At 45.2% G+C, this 27,840-nt stretch overlaps 2 long non-coding RNA genes across 4 annotated transcripts in view; one reads left to right on the top strand and one right to left on the bottom strand.

Moving 5' to 3' along the window:
* The window catches only part of LOC310665447, a 434,943-nt gene that overhangs the window by 68,445 nt on the left and 338,658 nt on the right, over positions 1–27,840 (top strand). The gene's annotated exons all lie outside the window — the stretch shown is intronic.
* Positions 97–27,566, bottom strand: LOC310665163. 3 transcript variants are annotated; one of them, XR_014505229.1, is made up of 5 exons: positions 27,444–27,566; positions 26,557–26,607; positions 21,613–21,788; positions 18,340–18,489; positions 97–200 (listed from the first exon to the last, which is right to left on the bottom strand). It is a non-coding gene; the product is annotated as an uncharacterized lncRNA (long non-coding RNA). The 3 variants fall into 3 exon arrangements; XR_014505230.1 differs by having other exon boundaries at positions 151–200; positions 18,336–18,489; XR_014505231.1 differs by lacking the exon at positions 97–200 and having other exon boundaries at positions 17,753–18,489.

The following is a 27,840-nucleotide window of genomic DNA, read 5'->3' as shown; positions in this document are numbered from 1 at the left end:
TTACTCAAAATTTTGCCCTTTGTTTCAGATCAAAGAAAACGTCCTTCGTAGCAGATGGTGGCTCCCATTTCCTTATATGCTATGCTATCCAATATTCCTCTTATTTCCAGAAAGGACTTCTGCAATGTGGTCAGCATGATGGTATCGCAGTATCGCAAATATTTGTGGCGCCTTTTCATAACCGCCCATGACAATGCTGCCTACAAGAGAGAATAATGTGAAAGCAAGAGAGTATTAACAAATGCCCCCAAATCAATGCAAATACCAAACAAAGAAGAAGAGGCCAATGCTAACGTTAAATTAAAATTTGAAAGAATAGGTTAAAGCTTTGAAAAAAGTAAGGTAAAGGACCCCTGGACGGTTAAGTCCAGTCAAAGGTGACTATGGGGTTGCGGCGCTCATCTCACTTTCAATCCAAGGGAGCCGGCGTTTGTCCACAGACAGTTTTCCAAGTAATGTGGCCAGCATGACAAGACTGATACTGGGGCACAGAGGACTGTGACGAGTGCCAGAGCACACAGAAACACCATTTACCTTCCCGCCGCAGTGGTACCTGTTTATCTGCTTGCACTGGCATGCTTTTGAACTGCTACGTTGGCAGGAGGTGGGGAAGAGCAACGGGAGCTCACTCCGTCGTGGGGATTTGAACTGCTGACCTTCTCATCAGCAAGCCCAAGAGGCTCAGTGGTTTAGACCACAGCACCACCCGGGTCCCTAATAGGTTATACTTAATAATGCAGGGAATATTATTGAGACCAATATCATCAAAGGGGGTTATATTAGCCATTCTGCAAATTGTGCCACCTTCTGATTTTATTTATACATTTTCCCCATGTGGGACTGAGGGAGACCTCTATGGTTTTTCATACATGCTGTGAAACTATTGTTCCTTCTAATAGCAAACTCAGCTGATGAGTGTGGAGAACATTGTAGCCAAAATGAGGCTGCTCAGAAACAAGAGGGACTATTAGACCTGCCACAGTTTGCTTCTTATAGATAAGTTCTCACACCCCGGTAACTAAGCAAACCCTGAATTGCTTCAGTTAACCAGACTGTGTGAGATTGCCCATAAAGAGCCTATACTGGTATAGTCCACTGGGACTTCTGTGGACATTGTATATGAATCAAATTGCTAGAGAGACAGGTCTTGTATAAAAACTCATTTAGTTCACAATATCAAACCGTATTTACAGAATGACAAGCTTTCAGAGCACAGAACATATATACAAAAGACACAGTGGCGGCGGTTGCGAGATACAAAGGTTTCTAAAAATTCCTAAGGAGCTAGCCTTTCCTTAAAAAGCCTCACCTCTGAGTTTGTCTCAAAGGTGAAGAAGTCATAGATGTTAGAGCAGGGGTAGGCAAGCTAAGGCCCATGGGCCGGATGCGGTCCAATCGCCTTCTCAATCCGGCCCGCGGACGGTCCTGGAATCAGAGTGCTTTTACATAAGTAGAATGTGTTGTTTTATTTAAAATGCATCTCTGCGTTGTGGGGCCTGTCTGGTGTTTTTACATGAGCAGAATGTGTGCTTTTATTTAAAATGCATCTCTGGGTTATTTGTGGGGCCTGCCTGGTGTTTTTACATGAGTGGAATGTGTGCTTTTAATTAAAATGCACCTCTGGGTTATTTGTGGGGCATAGGAATTCGTTCATTATTTTTTTCCAAAAGATAGTCCGACCCTCCACATGGTCTGAGGGACAGTGGACCGGCCCATGGCTGAAAAAGGTTGCTGACCCCTGTGTTAGAGGCTAAGCTGTCAAAAGCCTCCTAACATTTTCGTACTTATTCCCTGAAATATAGGCCAGCTATGATCTCCAACTTTAAAAAGTCTTGAATTATCAATCTTAAATAACAGGCTGTCTGACCTAGGGATGTAGTGTGGGTTCCAAGCACCTGGGCCCAAGTCCCTTCACTGGCCGGTGTCTAACCAAGGGAGTTTCTCCTTGCAAACCAGCCCCAACCCGGGAGCAGAGAAACACGGAGCCAGGAGTGCTGCTGTGTTGCCTCGCCCTCCTTTCTTTGCAGTGAGGGGCTTTGGGAAATGCATGTGGCTCTGGCAAAGTGTGTTCTCCTTCATGGAGAGCACGTGTTGCGGTGGGGGCTAGCAAGACACCCCGCTGTTGCTAGGCGGGAAAGAGTTTGGCCACCATTAGCAGAGGGCTGGCTGTTGCTGGGGAGAATTATATGTTGCCATTTTTTGATTGACAGCCCATGTCTTTAAATGCCCTGCACACAGTGTTGAGCTTCCTCTTTTCGCTGTGTGCATCGGATCACCCGCCCTCCCTCCCTATTTTAGGCCGTTCGCTTGACCTTGCTATGCCTGTCATGGGGTCGTCTGCTCTTGGGGCAGGGGCCCAGTAGGAATTTTGTCCATTTGGCTGATTGGCTGGTGCCATTTGGTTTTTGCCTAGGTAAAGGTAAAGGTACCCCTGCCCGTAGGGGCCAGTCTTGACAGACTGTAGGGTTGTGCGCTCATCTCACTCTATAGGCCGGGAGCCAGCGCTGTCCGCAGACACTTCCAGGTTATGTGGCCAGCGTGACAAGCTGCATCTGGAGAGCCAGCACAGCACACGGAACGCCGTTTACCTTCCTGCTGGTAAGCGGTCCCTATTTATCTACTTGCACCCGGGGGTGCTTTCGAACTGCTAGGTTGGCAGGAGCAGGGACAGAGCAATGGGAGCGCACCCCGCCGCGGGGATTCGAACCACCGACCATGCGATCGGCAAGTCCTAGGCACTGAGGTTTAACCCACACTGCTTAGCAAATTGTCACAAGGTTGCGGTTAGGCATTGGTTTTGGAATTGGTTGGTGGAGGGGCATGGATTCGGCTGTGCCTGCCCCTCCAAAAGTGCTGCTGCTGCAAGGGTTTTCCATTAAAGGAACCCAGGGGCTCCCCATGCTTTTGTCTGAACCCTGGCAAGGGGCTAGGGCCACGCGAGAGCCCCTGGGAGCATTTGGGGAGAGGTGAGGCATGGTTCCCAGTCCCGTCTCTCTCCCTGGGTGACTTACCCTTTTCTGACTTTGCTGGCATGCGAAGTCAAACTGTCCCCGTGCGGGGTCAGATAGTCACAACGAATGCCTAAGCAACCACTCACATTCCTTGTAATTTAATGAAGTTGTGGCCAAAATTATGCCAAAACCCTTAAACAAAAATAATGTGTCACTTGTGTTTTATTGGGGGGTGTCTTGGGGACCTTGACACACAATGCTTTCCTCCTTCCTCCCTCTCAGCTTGTCGAGGGGCGGGGTGCGCACAGGTGTCCCTTTGCTGACCACGAGGAGAAGGAGGCATTTCTTCATCCCTGAAGGCCTGGCCTGGCCATAGCTTGCCTCCTCACATCTCCAGCCTCCATGACAGAGCTTGTCATGGAGGCACCTGATTGCACCTCATAAATTTGCACCTGGGGCCATGGCTCCCCTGGCCCAACCATGCTACGCCACTGTTCTGATGTGGGTTGCCAGGCCATATGTAACTAAGCAGAATCGAGTAAGCCCACCCCTTTGCTCTCACCTCTCTCCCTCCCTTCCCCCCAGAATTCCTATTTTTCAGGGTTAGTGCTGGTGCAAGTTCCTCTAGCATTAGTTCAGCTGGCTTATCCTAGATCAGACAGAATCAAAACTGGCTGGAGCCTCTGGAGCACCTTGCAAATGCTCACATTTTGTACCCCAGGCAGTCTCCTTCTAGCACAGGGGTCCCCAAACTAAGGCCCATGGGCTGGATAAGGCCCAAGGGACTCGTTTATCTGGCCCGCAGCGACACCTGCTGCCCGCTTTTACTGGCGCTGTGCTGCCCGGTTGCCCACTTCCAGTTCAGAGGAGCACCAGAAATAGCTTGTGAGCATTATTTGTTCATGCGCAAGCGTTATTTCCGGTGCACATCTGGGTCAGAGGAGGCCGGTGCTCTTCTGACCCAGAAGTGCGCCAGAAATAGTGTGTGCACACACATATGGGCATGCGCTCCCCCGCTCTCCGGCCCGCCCTGCGATCGGCTCTGGAGACACCGGCCCAAGGCTGGGTAAGTTTGCTGACCCCTGTTCTAGCAGAACCTTACAAAAGATTTCACCTAACAGGCACAATCCACAGTCCTCTCCTGGAACTGCAGAATGTTATTCAATTACTTCTAAATCAGGGCGATAAGTTTGAGATTCTCATTTATATTTCCTTTTGGCCCTGTATTGATCTGCAATCAATTTTCTACGGGAAAGGAACTGAGGTGATCGGTGGCCAGCCATGAAGATTCTGAAAGCACAGTTTATTCATGCTTAATATTTCATATGGCCAGTTTAATCAGTTGTATAGACAGGGCATTAAGTTCTGAGATAAGTGAGGTGTGTGTGTGTGTGTGTGTGTGTGTGTAATCTCAGCCTCCTTTTAAATTTAATGCACCTGCCATTTGATCTTTAGTCTTTGTGTCCCATCTGGATTTCTATTGATAACATTTCCCAGTTTTTCATATACTTTTTTAAAAAATTGTGCTATGTGCTTTTATGCTTTTGATTTAAACATAGCATCTATCAAAAATCAATGCACACATTGCTTATGTCTTCATTTTCATAATTTTCACAGGGACACCATTTGGGTTGTAAGAGATGAAACGTCATGGATCAAAAAGGCAGAGTCTTAGCTTTTCTCATTAAAAGAATGACAGAGCTGCTTTATTAATATTATGGTCCCATGTTTTGATTCCCATTGCGGCTATATATCAGAAGTCCTGGATCCCTTGACTAAGCAATGTTAAGCCCTTTCATTCTGTGTTCTGATCATTTTGCTGTATTTGCTTCATTTTTAAATTTCCCAGTGCACATAAGTGCTATGATTTAAGAGTAGCAGAAAAATCTATCCAAGTGCTGAGATGCTACCTTAGAAGTCCTAAAGAGAGCAAAGCTTCAAAGTCCAGCAACTGGAGGAACGTGTAGCTACGCTCCAAAGAATTAGAGAGCTGGAGCTCTTCTTGGAAGCAACAGAGCACACCGTCTCCACCAAGGAGGAGACAGGGGACTCGCCTGAGAAGGAGGCTAGTTCACCAACACAGGAGCCCGATATGTGGAGAAACGTGACTCAAAGAAGTAGGAGGCCCAGGGTTCGCTCTGATTGTCTAGAAATACACAATCGCTTTGAGGTCCTCTCCCCTAGCATGGAAGACGAAGAGCAGACTCCATTTGAGGATCTCTCCCTCATTACAGTCGATCACGTATATGAAGATGAGCAGCAAAGTCAGTCCTCAGGGAATGTGCAGGCGACCTTGGAACGGACTGCTCACGGAAGAACCCTGACCAAACCTAAGAGAAGGCGTGTAGTGGTGATAGGGGATTCCTTACTGAGGGGAACAGAAGGAGTGATCTGTGGGCCTGACAAGATGTCTCGTGAAGTGTGCTGTCTCCCCGGGGCTAAGATCCAGGATGTAACTGAACGACTGCAAGGAATCATAAAACCCACTGACAAATACCCCTTCCTCTTGGTTCATGTGGGAACCAATGACACTGCAAGCAATAGCCTCCAGAAGATCAAAAGAGACTACGAGGCTCTGGGCAGGAAATTGAAGCAATTAAATGCACAAATCGTCATCTCATCTGTCCTCCCAGTTGAACGACGTGGCCCAGGGAGAGAGAGGAAAATAGTGGAAGTAAACAGCTGGCTTCGCAAATGGTGTAAACAGGAACGGTTTGGATTCTTAGATCACGGACTGCAGTTTCTTGAGGATGGACTTCTGGCAAGCGATGGGCTGCACCTCACAACGGTTGGGAGGAATGTTTTTGCCAAAAAACTCAGAAACCTCATCAGGAGGGCTTTAAACTGACTAATGTGGGGGAGGGAGACAGTGCTCCTGAAGGTAGGAGTCTATTAATTGATGAAGATGATCATCCAAATGTCATAGACCAAATGGAGCAAACAGCAAGCAGACCTAGTGGTGGGAGGAAAAAATCCTTAAATAAGAGACACGGGGGAATGACTAATGGACTTCAATGTCTGTACACTAATGCACAAAGCATGGGAAATAAACAAGATGAGCTTGAGCTCTTGGTACAGCAAACTAAATATGACATAATAGGCATCACTGAAACCTGGTGGGATAAGTCCCACGATTGGAATGTAAAAATGGAGGGATACAATCTATTTCAGAGAAACAGACCAGACAAGAAAGGAGGAGGAGTGGCGTTATATGTCAGGGATGTGTATACCTGTGAAGAGATCCAAGATTTAGAACCTCAAAGCCAAAGTGAGAGCATTTGGGTCAAAATTAAGGGAGAGAAGAATAACAGTGACCTCATTGTGGGAGTTTACTACAGATCCCCAAGCCAAACGGAGGACATAGATGATGCCTTCCTGGAACAGATGGCCAAGCATGCAAAAGGAAGGGAGATAGTAGTAATGGGGGACTTCAATTACCCAGATATTTGTTGGATGTCAAACTCAGCCAAGAGCATAAGGTCAAACAGATTCCTCACTGGCCTTGCAGACAACTTCATTGTCCAGAAAGTGGGAGAAGCAACAAGAGGAACAGCCATTTTAGATCTGGTCCTAACCAATGTCGATGACCTGGTTAATGGGGTAGAAGTGGAAGGATCATTAGGCGCAAGTGATCATGCTCTTCTGAAGTTTACTATACAACGGAAAGGAGCAGCCAAGCATACTAGGACTCAATTTCTTGACTTTAAGAAAGCCGACTTCATAAAACTTAGGGAAGTGCTGGGTGAGATCCCATGGACAGTAATACTAAAAGGAAAGGGAGTTCATGATGGCTGGGAGTTTGTTAAGAGGGAGATAGTAAAAGCACAACTTCAGGCAATACCAATGAGACGGAAACATGGAAGGTGCCTAAGGAAGCCAGGGTGGCTATCTAAAGAACTTTTAACTGAGTTAAGATTAAAAAAGGATGTGTACAAAAAATGGAAAAGGGGGGAAACCACCAAAGAGGAATTCAAACAAATAGCCAGCACGTGTAGACACAAAGTCAGAAAAGCTAAAGCACAGAATGAACTCAGGCTTGCTAGAGAGGTTAAAAGCAACAAAAAAGGCTTCTATGGGTATGTTCGTAGCAAAAGGAAGAACAAAGAAACAGTGGGGTCACTCAGAGGAGAAGATGGTGAAATGCAAACAGGGGACACAGAAAGGGCTGAACTCCTCAATGCCTTCTTTGCCTCAGTCTTCTCCGATAAAGAAAACAATGCCCGACCTGAAGAATTTGGAGGAAATGATTCAGCAGAGGAAACACAGCCCAGAATAACTAAGGAGATAGTACAAGAATACTTGGCTAGTTTAGATGTATTCAAGTCTCCAGGGCCAGATGAACTGCATCCAAGAGTATTAAAAGAACTGGCAGATGTGATCTCAGAACCACTGGCAATCATCTTTGAGAATTCCTGGAGAACAGGCGAAGTCCCGGCAGACTGGAGGAGGGCAAATGTTGTCCCTATTTTCAAAAAAGGGAAAAGAGAGGACCCAAATAATTACCGCCCAGTCAGTCTAACATCAATACCAGGGAAGATTCTGGAGCAGATCATTAAGCAAACAATCTGTGAGCACCTAGAAAGGAATGCTGTGATCACCAATAGTCAGCATGGATTTCTGAAAAATAAGTCATGTCAGACTAACCTGATCTCATTTTTTGACAGAATTACAAGCCTGGTAGATGAAGGGAACGCAGTGGATGTAGTCTACCTTGATTTCAGCAAGGCATTTGACAAGGTGCCCCATGATATTCTTGTAAAGAAGCTGGTAAAATGCGGTCTTGACTATGCTACCACTCAGTGGATTTGTAACTGGCTGACTGACCGGACCCAAAGGGTGCTCATCAATGGTTCCTCTTCATCCTGGAGAAGAGTGACTAGTGGGGTGCCACAGGGTTCTGTATTGGGCCCGGTCTTATTCAACATCTTTATCAACGACTTGGATGATGGACTCAAGGGCATCCTGATCAAATTTGCAGATGACACCAAACTGGGAGGGGTGGCTAACACCCCAGAAGACAGGATCACACTTCAAAACGACCTTGACAGATTAGAGAACTGGGCCAAAACAAACAAGATGAATTTTAACAGGGAGAAATGTAAAGTATTGCACTTGGGCAAAAAAAATGAGAGGCACAAATACAAGATGGGTGCCACCTGGCTTGAGAGCAGTACATGTGAAAAGGATCTAGGAGTCTTGGTTGACCACAAACTTAACATGAGCCAACAGTGTGACGCGGCAGCTAAAAAAGCCAATGCAATTCTGGGCTGCATCAATAGGAGTATAGCATCTAGATCAAGGGAAGTTATAGTGCCACTGTATTCTGCTCTGGTCAGACCTCACCTGGAGTACTGTGTCCAGTTCTGGGCACCACAGTTCAAGAAGGACACTGACAAACTAGAACGTGTCCAGAGGAGGGCAACCAAAATGGTCAAAGGCCTGGAAACGATGCCTTATGAGGATCGGCTAAGGGAGCTGGGCATGTTTAGCCTGGAGAAGAGGAGGTTAAGGGGTGATATGATAGCCATGTTCAAATATATAAAAGGATGTCACATAGAGGAGGGAGAAAGGTTGTTTTCTGCTGCTCCAGAGAAGCGGACACGGAGCAATGGATACAAACTACAAGAAAGAAGATTCCACCTAAACATTAGGAAGAACTTCCTGACAGTAAGAGCTGTCCGACAGTGGAATTTGCTGCCAAGGAGTGTGGTGGAGTCTCCTTCTTTGGAGGTCTTTAAGCAGAGGCTTGACAACCATATGTCAGGAGTGCTCTGATGGTGTTTCCTGCTTGGCAGGGGGTTGGACTCGATGGCCCTTGTGGTCTCTTCCAACTCTATGATTCTATGATTCTATGATTCTATGACTTAATGTGGGAGTTTTTGAGTTAGGATTTCCATAGAATATGGAAGGTATCTAAGGTTTTTTTGAGCTTTGCAAAAGCTAAAGATAATTCACAAGTGTTATAAGAATATAGCATAAATATTCATAAATGCACACATATTTAATATATATGAACCATGCATCTGAAATAGTATGGGAGAGCAATCCTGAAGCCATTTTGACTCTCCCAATGACCTCAAATATTCCTCTGCAGTAAGGGAGGCAAATAGGGAAAGCCTTCCCATTGTCTTTTTGCTTGTGAATCCTGTCTTAAGGTCGTATTTGTCTATGAAAAGGGTGAGCCTGTGACCTGAATTCAGGAACTAACGTATTAACCATCACAAAAGAATGGCCAGACTGCCCAGGTAATGCAATCAGGTATCTTGACAGGCAGGATTTCTGCTGTAGACCGCCTCCTGTGATGTATTTCTGCTGTAGATCACCTCCCCTGCTGTAGACCACCTCCTTCTGTGATGTATGTATGTATGATGTTTTGGGGGGTGATCTTGGGCTACAGGATGGGCAATTTCAAAAGTCTACATAAGGACCTGTGCACCATCGTAATACAATTGCCATTGACAGCCTCAGTCTGCACACTGGATGACTTACGTAGCTGGAGAAGGTAGATAGAGCCATAGGAGGTAAGTCCAGAAGTGAACAGGACACTGAGGACTCAGCTTTACAGCTGCAAGTAAATTGTTTTAAGTGTGTTGTAAAGTACAATATGATGGGACGCGGGTGGCGCTGTGGGTTAAACCACAGAGCCTAGGGCTTGCCGATCAGAAGGTTGGAGATACGAATCCCCACAACGGGGTGAGCTCCAGTTGCTCGGTCCCTGCTCCTGCCAACCTAGCAGTTCGAAAGCATGTCAAAGTGCAAGTAAATAAATAGGTACTGCTCCAGCGGGAAGGTGAACTGTGTTTCCATGCACTGCTCTGGTTCGCCAGAAGAGGCTTAGTCATGCTGGCCACACTACCCGGAAGATGTACGCTGGCTCCCTTGGCCAATAAAGCGAGATGAGCGCCACAACCCCAGAGTCATCCGCGATTGGACCTAATGGTCAGGGTTCCCTTTACCTTTTAAAGTACAATATGCAAATGTGACACTAGATGGTGATGGTGAGCTAGTGCAAATTCAATAAATGTTTCACACAAAAAAAAAATAAGCATTTTCACAGTGTTTTTTATATATGTGTAGATTCCACCTGAGTCAGATGCTACAGTTTCACCAACTAAGGAGCCACTAGATTCCCAACACTGAAGCTGATTCTGGTGATTAGAAGACAAAGAAGAGTTTGGATTTGATATCCCGCTTTATCACTCCCTTTAAGGACTCTCAAAGCGGCTAACATTCTCCTTTCCCTTCCTCCCCCACAACAAACACTCTGTGAAGTGAGTGGGGCTGAGAGACTTCAGATAAGTGTGACTAGCCCAAGGTCACCCGCAGCTGGATGTGGAGGAGCGGAACGCGAACCAGGTTCCCCAGATTACGAGTCTACTGCTCTGAACCACTACACCACATTGGCAGGGAAGCACTGGAACTGGAACTGCCCATGGAACCAGATCCCTCAGCACTGGGTCCTGTAGAACCAGAGTCAGAGCTCTCATGGGCATCTTCTCCTGGGCTGAAGGAACCAAATGCCTCCCAAGCTATCTCATCAGTCCAACAGTGGAGGGAGGACCCTAGGCCGGAAACCATGGAGTACAGGAGAAGTGTCTGCCTTCAGGCAAGAGGGTTGACCTGAAGCACTCCAACAGGGGAAAGGCCTTAGGAGAGGTGGTCTGACTCTCATAACTTCTCCCTGTCATAACTGAGAAATCCTGACGAATGAGAGAAAATTAAAATTGGTTAATCTGACTTTGGTATAGTGGTACCTCGGGTTACAGACGATTCAGGTTACAGACGCTTCAGGTTACAGACTCCGCCAACCCGGAAGTAGTACCTTGGGTTAAGTACTTTGCCCCAGGATGAGAACAAAAATCGCATGCCGGTGGTGTGGCAGCAGTTAAGAACGGACCTCCAGAACGAATTAAGTTCTTAACTGGAGGTACCACTGTACTGTGGAAGATACTAAAATAGATTAGGATAGGTTAAATTAGAATAAACACATTTCTTTCAGTGCAGTGACTTTTTTCAGTCAGGTTACTATCTTAATAGATTGTGGGAATGCTGTGCACATCATTTATCTTGATTTGAGCAAAGTTATGGGTGATATTCTGGTTAGTCAACTGGTTAAATATTGGGAGTCATTGGGAAGAATCACAACTGGCTAAAATCCTGTACTCAATGTGTCCTCAACATCCTAAGGGAGGTGCCTGTTGGGGTGGTACATCTGCCTGGGCCATATATTTTCAGCATTTTATCAGTTAGATGAAAGAATGGAGGGACACCTTATCAGTGTTGCAGATGACACAAATCTGGGACATATAAATTGGTTTACAAAGATGTTATTAGAGATCCCCCTTTAGAAGATTTAAAATATAATTCTTTTATTTGAGGGTCCTTCCTTTTCATAGTCGCACAGTGCAGCTATAATTCCAAACACAAAGCACACATTGTCCCTAAATCCTGAAGCCATCTTCTACTGATGGTGGATTAAAGATTTGCTGATGTGTCTACGAGCAATGTTGTCTTTGAACTGAGAAAATCCCTTTCTTCCCCTTCCCTTTTGTTCTCTCAAAATTCCGAGGAGCCTTCCTTAGCACTAGTCTCCGCAGCAGATAAGTTTTATCCACCGAGTATCAGCAAAGTGATAAAGGAGACGACAGCACGGCTGCAGCATAAAACACTACAGCGACTTGCTTAGTGGTGCAGTGAAGTGCTTCAATAGCTGGTGATTGAAAATGGAAGCTTAATGGGGTGAGTGTGAGCAAAGGAATTAGAATAAATGCCGCCCTATGCAACACAGCACAAGCCGCTAAACAAATCTTGTGGAGTGGAAAAAGCAGATCCGAGCCAAAGATTTGTGAAGGCAACCAAAAAATATGATGCTAGCCAAGCAGTCATCATCAGCTGCTGAGAACATCAGGTCAGTCCTCTCCTGCTTGGCCAAATAAGACCACTTCCCTTTTGACAACTACAGTGGCAGCAGCAACAGAAACAAATTTTTTTTAATTGAAGATTTTATCTCAACAAAATAACAGAAAAAAGAAAGGTTTACACATATGTACATGTTAGTAACACAAAGCATCACCCCACCTCACCTCCCCCATTGGGTCAACATAACTCGAAATGTGAGTTAAAATCTGACTTCCTTCCATCGTTGCTTGACCTTAATTAAATAACTTATCTTTACAGTTGTGCTGTTATATTGTATTTGACAAATATTCTGATTTTACCTGCATTTGTAACCTTTCCCCCTTACAAACTCTGTTCTTTACATATCAATATTTCTGTACCGGAGCAATGTTTTTTCGTATATTCATTCACGCAACTCCATTCTTTTATTAAATTTTTGGTTCTCTGATAGCTGCCATCATTTTGGCCAATTCAACAAATTCAGTAAATTTGGTTTGCCAATCTATTATTGTGGGGGTTTTTTTGTCTCCCTTCCAGTTCTTTGCTATAAGAACTCTTGTGGCAGCGGGCAGCAATAGAAATTATTTTGAGACAGACACCTAAAGGCAGACTTTCTTTCTTTCTTTCTTTCTTTCTTTCTTTCTTTCTTTCTTTCTTTCTTTCTTTCTTTCTTTTTTCTTTCTTTTGTAAAATTGCTTTGAGTTGCCTGTGGCAATAACAAGTGTCTCACAAATTTGTTTATTTGCTTGCTTGCTATTGAGAGTAATAGGCTGCAGGTCCATTTTCAGACTTCATTTGTGGGGATGGATGACAGAGCAACACATGGGGGTGTTGTTGTTTAAGAAGATCCAGCTTCATTTTCTTAAAGGACGATAAGGGCGCTGTGGTCTAAACCACTGAGACTAGGGCTTGCCAATCAGAAGGATGGCAGTTCAAATCCCCACGACGGGCTGAGCTCCCGTTGCTCGGTCCCTGCTCCTGCCAACCTAGCAGTTCGAAGGCACATCAAAGTGCAAGTAGATAAATAGATACCACTCTGGCAGGAAGGTAAACGGCGTTTCTGTGCACTGCTCTAGTTTGCCAGAAGTGGCTTAGTCATGCTGGCCACATGACCTGGAAGCTTTACGCTGGCTCCCTCGACCAGTAAAGCGAGATGAGCGGTGCAACCCCAGAGTCAGTCACGACTGGACCTAATGGTCAGGGGTCCCTTTACTTTTACCTTTAACGGCTCCAAAGTTGGTTGATTTGGGTTTGGGGCATGGGGGAATCAAACAGATTATTAGAAACTGTGTTGGGGGGGGGGTAGTGGAAGCTGGAAGGACAGAAGATAATCTGGAATTTATTTTCAGGTCACAGTCCTTCTAAAAAGAAAACTAACTAGTTTTTGTTTCTCCCCATTCCCCACCCAACAAGCAAAAGCATCAGCTCCTTTCAAATATCACAGATATAATCTATAGAGGTTACCTTTGGCCACAGCTTCAGTGATCTCATGCCCAAGAAGTGTTCAACATATGACAAGTGGCCCCAAGGGTCACAGTCTTTGAAATGTGACAACTGAGGCTTTCCAGCACAGTTTCTGGACAATAACAAAAGAAAAAAGAGAAAGTTTCACTTCTATTGGCTGTTCGTAAGTTTTAACTTAACTGTACCTTGTAGACTTGGAATGCTAAAAAATGTGAGGCATGATTCACTCAGTTTGTGCATCTGTGTGTGGAGAATTCTTGTAGGGCTCAACAGAACTCTGTTCTCCGCCACCTTCCTCAGATATTCCTGAAGCAGAAGTCACATTCATTTGGCATGGAGGAAGACTGGATTGAGTTATGGTTCAAATGATGTATGGAAGTGAGAGCTGGACCATAAAGAAGGCTGATCACCAAAGAATTGATGCTTTTGAATTATGGTGCTGGAGGAGACTCTTGAGAGTCCCATGGACTGCAAGAAGATTAAACCTCTCCATTCTTAAGGAAATCAGCACTGAGTGCTCACTGGAAGGACAGATCCAGAAGCTGAGGCTCCAATACTTTGGCCATCTCATGAGAAGAGAAGACTCCCTGGAAAAGACCCTGATGTTGGGAAAGATGGAGGGCACAAGGAGAAGGGGACGATAGAGGACAGTGGACAGTGTTCTCGAAGCTACTAACTTGAGTTTGACCAAACTGCGGGAGGCAGTGTAAGACAGGAGTGTCTGGCGTGCTCTGGTCCATGGGGTCACGAAGAGTCGGACACGACTAAACAACAACGGTTCAAATCCTGGTACCTCTGCTCCAAGGATCTGAGGCAACAGAGATTGGAAAGGAGGTCTGTGAGAGCCACTGCCACTTATAGCAGACAATACAACATGCAGATCAGTGGTCTGATTCATTATAAAGCAGCCTCATATAGCCATTTCTTATTATTTCATAATTATTTCACACTACTTTGTGGAAACTGTTTAGATTTTTCTTTTCTTTTTTGATTAAATGGTCTATAAATTTAGTCAAACAATAATTTTAAATATTATTAAGTGGCGCGGCCCTCTTCCACTTAACAGGCTTTTAAAAATGAAATCATGTGAAATCATATGCCTTATTTCTTCAGATACTAAAGAATGGAGGCAGCCTTTGGAAAGTACAAATTATTCCCAACATTTTCCACTGCTACTGTTGGAGAAGACCATCTGACTGCCCAACACGGATGTCCCGAAGCGCCATAATTAAATTACACCGCTCTCATTTCCTTTACCAGTTGACTTTTTCTTCCCTTAATGAGCAGACACATGCTGTTTTATCTTGAATCTGATGGAACAGTTGATGTAAAAACATTATGCGTTGGACATTTGTGAAACTCCTCATAATCATGTCGGGGAAGAGGTGAGCAACAATTTGAAATACTGCCAGCTTATCTCACTGCTGACAAATGATGCCCCACAGTGCCCAGCTGGTTCAACTGTTAAAAAGGTAAAGGGACCCCTGACCATTAGGTCCAGTCGTGGACAACTCTGGGGTTGCGGTGCTCATCTCGCTTTATTGGCCGAGGAAGCCGGCGTACAGCTTCTGGGTCATGTGGCCAGCATGACTAAGCCACTTCTGGTGAACCAGAGCAGTGCAGGGAAATGCCGTTTACCTTCCCGCCAGAGTGGTACCTATTTATCTACTTGCACTTTGACGTGCTTTCAAACTGCTAGGTTGGCAGGAGCTGGGACCGAACAACGGGAGCTCACCCCGTTGCGGGGATTCGAACCGCCGACCTTCTGATCGGCAAGTCCTATATATCCTACAGAGCCAAACTAGAGGTCTTGCTACATAGCATCTCCATGACAGCACCCTGTTGCAAGGGCTGATGGAGGCTGGAGTCCCACACCATCTAAAGGGACTTAGTATATCACCACTTAGTATGGAGATGGGTCACAGCCTAGCTGGGGTTGATTTTACATGTTCTGAATTTTCTCTCCCACAGGCTATTACTTTTGCTGCTTAAAAAACTTGCCTGCTGACCTTATCCTAGGAATATCTCATCATCTGTTAATCCTGACATCCTTTTGTGGAAGTAACATGCATTGCCATAACCCAATGCAAGCACCACATGTCAAAAATCAACTGAAATGACTTGCAATCCTATTGCTAGTTAATAATGATGCCTTGACTGATGATAGGTTGGAAGTTGTTAGGAACAATAATGACAATTCAAGATGTGTCAGAATGTCAAATTCATGCTTAATTCAATGATTGGACCCTGATTGGCCACCTAAGTGATAAAAAAATGTATAAATGGATGGCATAAAGGAACATATAATAAATGACACTGTCATAAAAAATGTTCAGTATAATTAAACCTCTTGACTGTTTGGCACAGAAGAGTGTGGGATTTTATTGAGACATGATTAATCATTTCACATTATGTAAAGGTGCTTTTCTACAAAAATAATGAATTGACACTGGTGACGGACTTGGTCAATTTATGTTAGGTTTCCACTGAGTTTGAAAGAAACCACATCATTTCACAGCATTAAAAAAGGCTAAATGCTCAGGTATGTTTTGCAAGAGATAGAACCATAGCTCAGTGTGATGTACAAGATGGGAACTGGCAATTGGTTAGTGCCACCCACTGACTGCAGAAATTACTTTATAGGGACTGTAAAATCTCAGAATGTATTTTCCTTACCAGAAGAATATCTGCAAAGACATTCTTAGAAGCAGGCAACATGGGAATTTTATAATCTGAAAAGCCAACATTTACCTGAATGGAAGCAATGCCAAATTTCTGTGATTACAAAGCCACAAAGGCAATGCCTGGGTCTTTAACAACCTGGGACAAAGTTGTTTGTCAGAACACCTCCTCCCCTATCAACTGGCCCAGGTACCATGGGCAGCAGAAATGGGCGGGCCTTCTCTTTCTCCAACCAGTAGGTCTAGCTCACATGGCATAGGGCCTTCGTGGTTGTGGCACTCTGCCTATGAAATCAAACCTTCCAACATTTCTTCAATGAAAATAGGAACATCCTATTCCATAATAATATTTTACTATTTATTCCCCACCCATCTGTCTGGGTGGCCCCAGCAACTCTTGGCGGCTTCCAACACATATAAAACATAACAAAACATTAAACATTTTTTTTTTAAAAAGCAACATTTTCTAAACAGGGTTGCCTTCAGATGGCTCAGGGATTGGATAACTGCATATCCCCCAACATTTCTCCAATGAGAATAGGGACGTTCTAAGGAAAAACGGGACATCCTGGAATCAAATCAGAAAGCAGGGTGGCTTGGAGAGTCTGTGAAACTCTTTCCCCTCAGAGGTGTGGACAGGTCCAATGAAGGGCAAGAAAGAAGCCAGTACAAATTACCAGAAGAGAAGAAGAGTTTGGATTAGATATCCCGCTTTATCACTACCCAAAGGAGTCTCAAGGTGGCTAACATTCTCCTTTCCCTTCCTCCCCCACAACAAACACTCTGTGAGGTGAGTGAGGCTGAGAGACTTCAGAGAAGTGTGACTAGCCCAAGGTCACCCAGCAGCTGCATGTGGAAGAGCGGAGACGCGAACCTGGTTCACCAGATTACGAGTCTACCGCTCTGAACCACTACACCACACTGGCTCTCAGGGGTTGGCAATCAAAAAGAAGGCCTGGTGCTCAACTATCTTGCGCATGTAATTCTTAGCTCTGTCTATCTGTCTGTGTATATAATATTCAATACATGCACCATTCTGAATAACAGCTTGTGAACATGTGCCGTTTCAGAGGCACCCTCCAGGGAAGTAATGAGAGTTCAACCTCGGCAAAAGGACTTGAGAAGGGGTGAGGAGCTATGAGGCCTGGGAAGAGTTCTGAGGGATGCCATGAAGGCTGCATTTGGTCCCTGGTTTGATGTTCCTAACACCTGGTCTAAAAGTTTAATTCACTGTACAGCTCTATAAAATTCTATACAACAGGACGCGGGTGCCGCTGTGGTCTAAGCCACCAAGCCTCTTGGGCTTGCCAATCAGAAGGTCGGCAGTTCGAGTCCGTACGACAGGGTGATCTCCCATTGCTCTGTCCCAGCTCCTGCCAACCTAGCAGTTCAAAAGCACACAAGTGCAAGTAGATAAATAGGTACCGCTGCGGCGGGAAGGTAAACGGCATTTCCGTGTGGATTCCGTCATGGTCTTCCGTTGCACCAGAAGCAGTTTAGTCATGCTGGCCACATGACCCAGAAAGCTGTCTGTGGACAAACACTGACTCCCTCAGCCTGAAGCGAGATGAGCGCTGCACCCCATAGTTGTATTCGACTGGACTTAACCATCCAGGGATCGTTTACCTTTTTACCTTTAAACATATATACTAACTCCGCTGAGCTCAGTAGGGCTTACTCCTAACGCAAACTGGGACTGCAGCCTAAAACAGCCTACACAAATACACTTTTCTGGTTCTGCCGAGGATTTGTGGTATGTGTGAATGTGTTGAAAATCTAATCTTGTTCCTTGGCAAGGCTGCCAACGTTTGTGTATATTTGCTCCAGATAGTGTTCTTAGCTAAGCCATCTGTAGAAACAAAACTCCTGGAAAATGCACCTCTTTGAATAAATGAATTAGGTTCGGCGGTGGGGAGTATGTTACACTTGATATAAATAATTGCATTTATATCTTCTTGTTACACCGTGAGAGAGGAAAGACAAACTCTCGGAGAGAGATAAAATCCTTAACCCTGAAGCCCACCCCCTTTTAGATGACTTCACAGCTACACCTCCGACAATGAAACACTAACATCTCCCCATTTTTTTCTTATTTCAAGTGCACGTATGAGAGCATTGCCTAGCTGCCTGTGTCGATAGAAAGTACATGAAAAGTCATCTGGAGAAAAAAGGCACACACTGGCTCCCGGCTGCTAAATCTTAACCGTTCTGGCATTACATATTTGTCGAAATGGTGCTGGAAGCTCATCCATTGATTTCCATTTTTCTCCTCCTTGCCCCATGCGCTGCAGCGACAGCCACCTTAGGAAGCACGTAATCCCTTAAGCCACGAGAAACCTACTCACTGTTTGGCTTCCCAAAGCTTTAATCATCTCCATTTTTTATTCCTTTTCTCAGTATGTGTTTCATTATGCCTGTCTGTGCTGAAGATCTTGGCCTGGGTTTTTCTTTCTTTCTTTCAAGCCAGAAGGTTTGTTACTGAAACAAGCGGCTACCTTAAAGACAGAAAGAAAGAAAGAAAGAAAGAAAGAAAGAAAGAAAGAAAGAAAGAAAACTGTTAGCTTTTGCTCCTATTTATTAATTTTAGATAGTTTGGGAGCAGGGGATCCAACCAACGCATCCTGCCAGAGCAAAGATTTATGCTTGTAAAACAGAACTTTCTCCCATCCTCTCGTGCACCCCTAAATTTGTTCTAGGCAGTGATTTTTTCCTTAACAAATGTTTAGGGGTACTCTCATTTTGACTCAAGAAAATTTTATAGTTCAAATCGGGGAAAATAAATACAGTAAACGGACGAAAGTACAAAGAACATGCATTGCCTCATGTCCTACTCATATTGGAATACTGCTCTTCAACGAGGTCAAACTTTCATCAGTAAAACACCACACATCCACATTCCACACTGCTTCACATATTAAACGCTCGCTTCCGTCTGAGACTCAGGAAACACTGGGAAAGGAAATGAAGCTGCCATCAGAGGTGGTAACAACGAAACTGTCCAATCACTGTGCTAGATTCCAACTTCTACTTCACACATTAAACGCTCGCTTTTGTCTGAGACTCAGGAAACACCGGGAACGGAAATGAAGCTGCCATCAGAGGTGGTAACAACAAAACTGACCAATCACTGTGCTAGATTCCAACTTCTACTTCACACATTAAACGCTCGCTTTTGTCTGAGACTCAGGAAACACTGTGACAGGAAATGAGGCCACCATTGGGGGCAGCAACCAAACTGACAATTCACCGTGCTAGAGAAGAAACTAAAAAATTTATTCCCCTGGAATAAATTTGAGGAGGAAGTGGGGCATGAACTGGGGAGGAGAGGGCTGAGGTTCTGTTCCACAAATGCAAATCCTTGAATTGATTGGAATGTGTGAGTTGGATACCATAAGAACATAAGAAGAGGCTGATGAAGCTGGCTAATGGCTCATCTAGTTTAGCATCCTGTTCTCATACTGGTCCACCGGATGCCTGCGATATTGTCATTCATGAATGACTTAAGCCCTGTTAAGCAGAGCATAAATCAGATTTTAAGTAAAAGCACAGATGAAATCCATAAAACAAATATACATGAAATAATTATCATTGAAAAGCAAGGGGAAAATCCATTTGAACTTTAAAAATGAATATAGGTATATAGTAAATTATATGAGTATAGCAAATTATATGAGTAGGATCCAGAGAACTATTTGTTGGGCACTATTATTAAGTTATGTGAAAATGCCCATCTATCCAACAGATACTACACTTAGACATTTGTCAACAACTAGGTAAAGGTAAAGGACCTCTGAATGGTTAAGTCCAGTCAAAGGCAACTATGGGGTTGTGGCGCTCATCTCGCTCTCAGGCTGAGGGAGCCAGTGTTTGTCCACAGACAGCTTTCCGGGTCATGTGGCCAGTATGACTAAACTGCTTCTGAAGAAGAAGAAGAAGAGTTTGGATTTGATATCCCGCCTTTCACTCCCTTTAAGGAGTCTCAAAGCGGCTAACATTCTCCTTTCCCTTCCTCCCCCACAACAAACACTCTGTGAGGTGAGTGGGGCTGAGAGACTGTGACTGACCCAAGGTCACCCAGCAGCTGCATGTGGAGGAGCGGAGACGCGAACCCGGTTACCCAGATTACGTGACTACTGCTCTTAACCACTACACCACACTGGCTCTCGTGCAATACCTCTGGTGCAACGGAACACCGTGATGGAAACCAGAGTGCACGGAAATGCCATTTACCATCCTGCTGCAGTGGTACCTATTTATCTACTCACACTGGTGTGCTTTCAAACTCCTAGGTTGGCAGGAGCTGAGACAGAGCAACGGGAGCTCACCCTGTTGCGGGGATTCGAACCACCAACCTTCTGATTGGCAAGCCCAAGAGGCTCAGTGGTTTAGACCACAGCGCCATCCGCAGTCATCAACTACGGCAATAACAGAAGGAAGAAAAAGGTATAGGAGGAGGACAGGAAAGAGCTGGTGGGGCTGCAATATTGTATTTGTGCTCCAATATTCAACCCTAATTTGTATTGGCTTTTGTCCCTCTCTATTCTGAACATCCTAATACAAATGTTGAAGATCTAGATGCAGATGCCAATACAAATTAGGATTCCTCCCTTGTTTTATGGATTGAGGCTTTATGCAGGCCGAAAAGAACAACAATACCTCTTTTGTGAAGCCTTTATCTAGCCCCCACCCTCAGCTAAAAGGAAACCTAAGTACAAATAATTGCATTTGCAGCCAACATGCATTCCTTATTCTTGCCTGTCTCCTAATCCACCTCTTTCCTTCTCTCTTTTGTCTCTCACACTGCTTTTTCACCCAGGTACTATTTATTTATTTATTTATTTATTGCATTTATATCCCAAAGAGCACAAGGTACATGCTTCTCCCCTCATTTAATCCTCACAACAAACCAGTTAAGCATTGACTGTCCTAGTGAGCTACATGACTGAGTGGGGATTTGAGCCCTGGTCTCGTAGGTTCTGGTCAACACTTAAAGCACTACACCACTCTCTAAAAGAAAGGGAGTTAAAGGTAAAGGGACCCCTGACCATTAGGTCCAGTCGTGGCCGACTCTGGGGTTGCAGCGCTCATCTCGCTTTATTGGCTGAGGGAGCCGGCGTACAGCTTCCGGGTCATGTGGCCAGCATGACTAAGCCGCTTCTGGTGAACCAGAGCAGCGTAAATCAACCAACTTTGGAGCCCTTAAAGGTAAAAGTAAAGGGACCCCTGACCATTAGGTCCAGTCGTGACCGACTCTGGGGTTGCGGCGCTCATCTCGCTTTACTGGTCGAGGGAGCCGGCATAAACCTTCCGGGTCATGTGGCCAGCATGACTAAGCCACTTCTGGCAAACTAGAGCAGTGCACGGAAACGCCGTTTACCTTCCTGCCAGAGTGGTACCTATTTATCTACTTGCACTTTGATGTGCCTTCGAACGGCTAGGTTAGCAGGAGCTGGGACCGAGCAACGGGAGCTCACCCCATCGCAGGGATTCGAACCGCTGACCTTCTGATCAGCAAGTCCTAGGCTCTGTGGTTTAACCCACAGTGCCACCCGCATCCCAAACGTGTTACCTGTTTTCAAATGTGTAGTACAAACTTCACAGAACTATATTTAACCCACCTGGTAAGGGTGTAATCCAAAAGGTGAGAGAAGGGATGGAAGAGAAATTTGACTCAATGAATTTAAAGGCAAACCTATCTAATCCACACATTTTGAAACAATGTGCAAATCAAAACAAAGCCATCCTCCAAAATTCGCACTTTTCTGAATTTTGCAATGTTGTCCTCCGGCCACACCTATTTTAGAAAAAAAATCATATGAAAAGGAATAGGTTGGTGAAAATGAAATAGCATACAAAACGCATAATATTGGGAGAAAATGCTTGCAAAAATGCTCACATTAGTCCAAACTGCATACAAAAATCTGTTTATTGGGAGAAATTCACACCAAAATACTGAAAATTCGTATGATTTTTTAAAAAAATCAAAATTGCTCCAAAAATTTGGAGACCTGAATTTGAGGCTGGAAAAATGAGAAACTGGACGCACCAAACTTGACAGGTCTTTCTGTCCCTTGGTGAGAGTGAAGGGGTTCTCGTCCTGTGGTTTTCAGCTGAAGTGTGAAATGAAAAGAACATTGGTAGACTGCTGGAACAGGAAGTGTCTGAAGCAGCCCAAGAGACACCATGACCCTAACATCATATTCTAAAACCTGAAAAGACCTCTCTAGCTACGCAAGATACCATCTCCAGTCATTAGCTCTCATTGACGAAACACTCTCTGGGTGTGGGAAACCTTTGTCCCGCCAGTTGTTGCTGGGCTACCACTGCCACCTTCACTTGGCCACTGGGCATGCTTGATGGGACTGATGGGAGTTGTAGTTCAGCAAAATCTGGAGAGGCAAAGGTCCCTCACCTCAGCCCTAGAGCATTGTTTCCCAAACTTGGGTCTCCAGCTGTTGTTGGACTACAACTCCCATCATCCCTAGCTGACATACTCGGTGGTCAGGGATGGTGGGAGTTGTAGTCCAATAACAGCTGGGAATTCAAGTTTGTGCCCTTGAGGATGGGAAAGCTCATGAGAGATGGCCACTGGTGTAGCATATCATTATCTACTCATGTGCTTGACCAGTTGACTTTTTGCTCTGCCATGCAGCTTTTAGAACATGCTAAAGGTAAAGGTAAAGGTACCCCTGCCCGTACGGGCCAGTCTTGACAGACTCTAGGGTTGTGCGCCCATCTCACTCAAAGAGGCCAAGGATCAGCGCTGTCCGAAGACACTTCCGGGTCACGTGGCCAGCGTGACATCACTGCTCTGGCGAGCCAGAGCCGCACACGGAAACGCTGTTTACCTTCCCGCTAGTAAGCGGTCCCTATTTATCTACTTGCACCCGAGAGTGCTTTCGAACTGCTAGGTTGGCAGGCGCTGGGACCGAACAACGGGAGCGCACTCCGCCGCGGGGATTCGAACCGCCGACCTTTTGATCGGCAAGCCCTAGGCACTGAGGCTTTAACCCACAGCGCCACCTGCGTCCCAGAACATGCTAAAAGCAAGCACTAAAGCTATGGTTTTCTCAGTAGTGATGTATGGAAGTGAGAGCTGGACCATAAAGAAGGCTGATCGCCGAAGAATTGATTCTTTTGAATTCTGGTGCTGGAGGAGACTCTTGAGAGTCCCATGGACTGCAAGAAGATCAAACCTATTCATTCTGAAGGAAATCAGCTCTGAGTGCTCACTGGAAGGACAGATCCTGAAGCTGAGGCTCCAATACTTTGGCCACCTCATGAGAAGAGAAGACTCCCTGGAAAAGACCCTGATGTTGGGAAAGATGGAGGGCACAAGGAGAAGGGGATGACAGAGGACGAGATGGTTGGACAGTGTTCTCAAAGCTACAAACATGAGTCTGACCAAACTGCGGGAGGCAGTGGAAGACAGGAGTGCCTGGCGTGCTCTGGTCCATGGGGTCACAAAGAGTCAGACACGACTAAACGACTAAACAACAACAACAAAAGCAAGCACGAGCTGTTGTGCACACTTCCTTCCCTTGCTGAAGTATTACACTTTCCAAAAAAGAAACCCCCAACAAATTTCAATAAGAAAGAAAGAAAGCTCCATGTTGTCACATTTCCTTTGGACCACATCAGTGAAAATGCAATCCCCAATTGACTGGTCACACACATTTGTAACAAAGGTAAGTAGCGACTCCACCAAGCCTCCCTCTTCCTCTTGGTGGGTTTCTGGTTATTATGATGGTGGGTTTTGACCTTCTAATTACTTCTCTGTGTTTTGGCCTCTGCTGCGCAACAAGTAGCCGAGCGCTTTTTGATCTCCTTGGCCATCAACCACCTCCTACTAATCTCGGCAGGAAAACAAACAAACTCTTGGCTTAATGAATACCTTTCAGTAATTTCAAAAGAGTTGCAGAAGCTTTTTTTAAAAAAAGCTTCTGTGGCTTTGAACAACTCCCTCCCTCCCCCAAACAGAAACTGGCTCCCTGCGCTTGCCTTTTCCTTTGGTTTTTAACTTTCAGAAAATTGTAATTAGAATTGTGCCTGTGTGATGCTACAACCTACCAGTCTCTTTAGCACAGGTGGATGAAAGAAGGCTGGGAGGGGGAAAGCACTTCATTAAGTTTTAAATAGAAGTCCACTTTCCCTGTGGACTTTCCCTGACTTTCCCTGGAGAGCCAGTGTGGTGTAGTGGTTAAGAGCAGTAGTCTCGTAATCTGGGGAACCGGGTTCGCTTCTCCGCTCCTCCACATGCAGCTGCTGGGTGACCTTGGGCTAGTCACACTTCTCTGAAGTCTCAGCCTCACTCACCTCACAGAGTGTTTGTTGTGGGGGAGGAAGGGAAAGGAGAATGTTAGCCGCTTTGAGACTCTTTAAAGGGAGTGAAAGGCGGGATATCAAATCCAAACTCCTCCTCCTCCTCCTCTTCTTCTTCTTCTTCTTCTTCTTCTTCTTCTTCTTCTGTTTGTTTGCTTGCCCCAGGTGTTTCATTCCAGTCCCTTAAAAATGAATCCTTGGGAGCCATGAGACACAGGGCACACATCAGCGTATTCCTTGTCTGAAAGGCATCCTTGGCCCATGACAACCTACAGAGAAAAAGCTTTGTTGCCCGATTTCTTTACTTGTTTTATTGCACCTTTCCTCCAAAGAACTCAAGCTAACACACATGGTACTCATTCCTTTCCCCCATATTTTAGTCTCACAACAACTCTGGTGGGTAGGTTAGGCTGACTGGGCTCAGGAAGGGAGCCAAGCTTCAAGGCTGAAAGGAATTTGAACCCAGGTCTCCCAGGTGCCTAGTCTGACACTGTGACCCCTATGCTACACTGATAAGATGAAAAACCTGTTTCACTTCCCATGGTAGTTCATACTGGATTCCTCACTGGGTCATATGTAGCTCAAGAAGAACAGCTGTTCACTTGGGTCAGTCCTTTGATACTGTAGCACAGGTGTGGAGAACATGTGGCCCTGGAAATGTTGCTGAACTTAAACACCCATCAGCCACAGCAAGAAGCATGCTAGTGGCTATGGATGATGGAAGTTGTAGTTCAGAAACATCTGTAAGGTCAGAGGTTCCCCACACATTTCAACAGTAAGCTACTTGCTATGAATATATTCTCTGATATTATTAATTATTTTTGTATATAACCCCATACCTGCAGAACTGAGGGTGGTGTATCAACACAGGCTGGGGTTTTTTTAGAGGCATCTTCATTTGCTGACTGTTGCCAGGCAACTGTCCATTTATCTAAGAGCACATGATCATGGTGTCCATACAAGAATATGCAAGGCTGGTCCCTTCTAGTGCAACATTCTCACTATCTTCTATTGTATTTGCTTGTCCACTGAGGTACTGGCATATGAAGTTCAGAATGGATTAGGACCCAAGTACTTAAAGGAGTAGCTCCCTCAAAACCATCAAATTCATGTTTTGAGATCGACAGGGGCGCCCCTGTTTGTGATCCTGCCCATGGACATGACTTGTGAGGTTGTGACTGAAGAGAGGGCTTTAACCGTTGTCGTGTCCCTATTATGGAATGTCCTCCCCATGAAAGTGCAGTTGTCCTTTTAATTCTTAGTTGCCAGCTGAAGGCATACTTGTTTGCCCAGATTTTTGGAAGATAAATCTGACTAGAATCTAGCAATGTTAGTCCTGTTGTCCTACACTGTTGTTTTTAGGGGAATACACTGATAACTGGATTCGCTTTGTATCAGTATTATTAGAAAGCATCTACTCGGTGTCTTTCTAATTTGACTTGTTATTCATGTCAGAATCGGATCAGTTAAATTCAAATCACTGGTTTCCCATATTAACTATAAAGGAAAATCCAAAAACAGCTGTAACTCCCCACCCCTTTTTACAGAAGTGGATGAAGTTTTCAGGCAAAGGAGCCTCTCCAGAGTGTATTATGCTTGCCAAATTGTCCATCCAGGGATTTTCATGCAGATAAACCCCAAAGTTTTATTGAAAATGAAAAGCCTCCAGGCACTGCTAACCTGATCATTCCTGTCAGCAAAAAGTCCTGGGCAAAAGTTTTTGCTTGTGCAAAGGGGCTCCCTGTTCCACTATGCACCTCCCTCCAAAATTGGCTCAGAAGTGGGGGAGGGGATCAGAACACCAGAGAGGTTGAAAGGCTGGGGTTGTTCCATCTGGCAAGCTGAAATTCTTTTGCAGATGGGACGCTTGTCAAAGGGCAACACTGAATTATTCCCTTTTTGGCCAGAATGAATGAAATTTGTAGACATGGTTGAGTCTTCTGTGGAGATGAAACTGCCAGCTTTCAAAACAATAGGTGCTGTGGTTCTTTCACAGGGGGGCACTACTATTTTGGGATGGGTAGACCTCTCACAGTGTTTCCCTCTCACAGGGGAAAGTGCCAGACCTAGAGGAGAGAGGGAACCAAACTTTAATTAAAAACTATAATACTGGATGGCAAGAATTCAATGTAATGAAATCAGAGGTACCCAAAAACTGAAGCCAGGTGGGTGAAACTTTGAGCAAGCAAAGGAAAACTGGGAGAAAACAACTGGAAAAATGTAAAAAGCAACACTCGCACACAGTGGTTGAGGGTGAGAGATGACAGGCTCTAAGAGAGGTTTGCAGAAACCTAAGGAAAAATAGGTGGGACGCGGGTGGCGCTGTGGGTTAAAGCCTCAGCGCCTAGGGCTTGCCGATCGAAAGGTTGGCGGTTTGAATCCCCGCGGCGGGGTGCGCTCCCGTTGCTCGGTCCCAGCGCCTGCCAACCTAGCAGTTCGAAAGCACTCCTGGGTGCAAGTAGATAAATAGGGACCGCTTACTAGTGGGAAGGTAAACTGCATTTCCGTGTGCAGCTCTGGCTCGCCAGAGCAGTGATGTCACGCTGGCCACGTGACCCGGAAGTGTCTCCGGACAACGCTGGTCCCCGGCCTCTTGAGTGAGATGGGCGCACAACCCTAGAGTCTGTCAAGACTGGCCCGTACGGGCAGGGGTACCTTTACCTTTTAAGGAAAAATAAGAGAAAAACAGAATGGTTTGGGGAATGGGGGACAGAAAGAGTTTAGAATAAACAAGGAACAAATAAATTAATTAATTAGTCATAACCAGTCTAAAGCAATCTGAGAGGGGAGGGAGGCAGCAGAATGAAAGGAAACTGATTGAAGTATTAGTTTTTAATTGTATATTAGAAAGCAGAAAGTGATTGGAAAGGATGCTAATCATACAGCCTGCTTTCCCAGGAGTGAAAAAGAAACATCACTTGAACGGAACATCCCTCCCACAAATCACTGTGATTAGAAAACAATTCCCTGTGATTAAAGCCTAGGCCTGCCTCTCCTAATAAAATATTCCAGTCTAGAGTTGCCATACGCCCAGAATTGGGTAAACCCCCCCCCCCCACAAAAAACACTCAACAACTTTTCTGATGGCGACCCTATCCCAATCCCCACCTCTCCACTCCTTACTCACTTGAGGTCAGACTGTTTCCCTAGTTAGTTGGTTTCCTTTTTTAAAAATGAAAAAGGCAAAATGCAGTTCTTCCCCCAAACCACAGAAGAACTTGTAACACAGCCTGCTCCTCAAAGTGTTTGTGATGCGGTCAACGGAGAAACTGACCACTGCAGTGAAGGAATGGGTTTCTGTGCAGTCAGTTTGAAACGGGACCCAAAATCCACTTTTTTCCTTTTCCAAGGGAGCATTTCTAAAATGCTATAACTTGAGCTCTTGAGCCAAAACCCAGCTCAAGTGCTCAAAGCTCTCTCCTTTATCAGTCCATGACGCCTAATGAATGGCCTTGTCCATTCCAAAGTGGAGCAGGGATGACGCATCTGGGTCTTATCTTACCCTGAGGCACAGACCTTGTCAG

The sequence above is a fragment of the Podarcis tiliguerta genome (assembly GCF_965153285.1).
Source record: "Podarcis tiliguerta genome assembly, chromosome: 1".
NCBI classification, from domain to species: Eukaryota; Metazoa; Chordata; class Lepidosauria; order Squamata; family Lacertidae; genus Podarcis; species Podarcis tiliguerta.
Note: the sequence above shows the minus strand (reverse complement) of the source record. Positions and strands in the feature narration are given on the sequence as shown.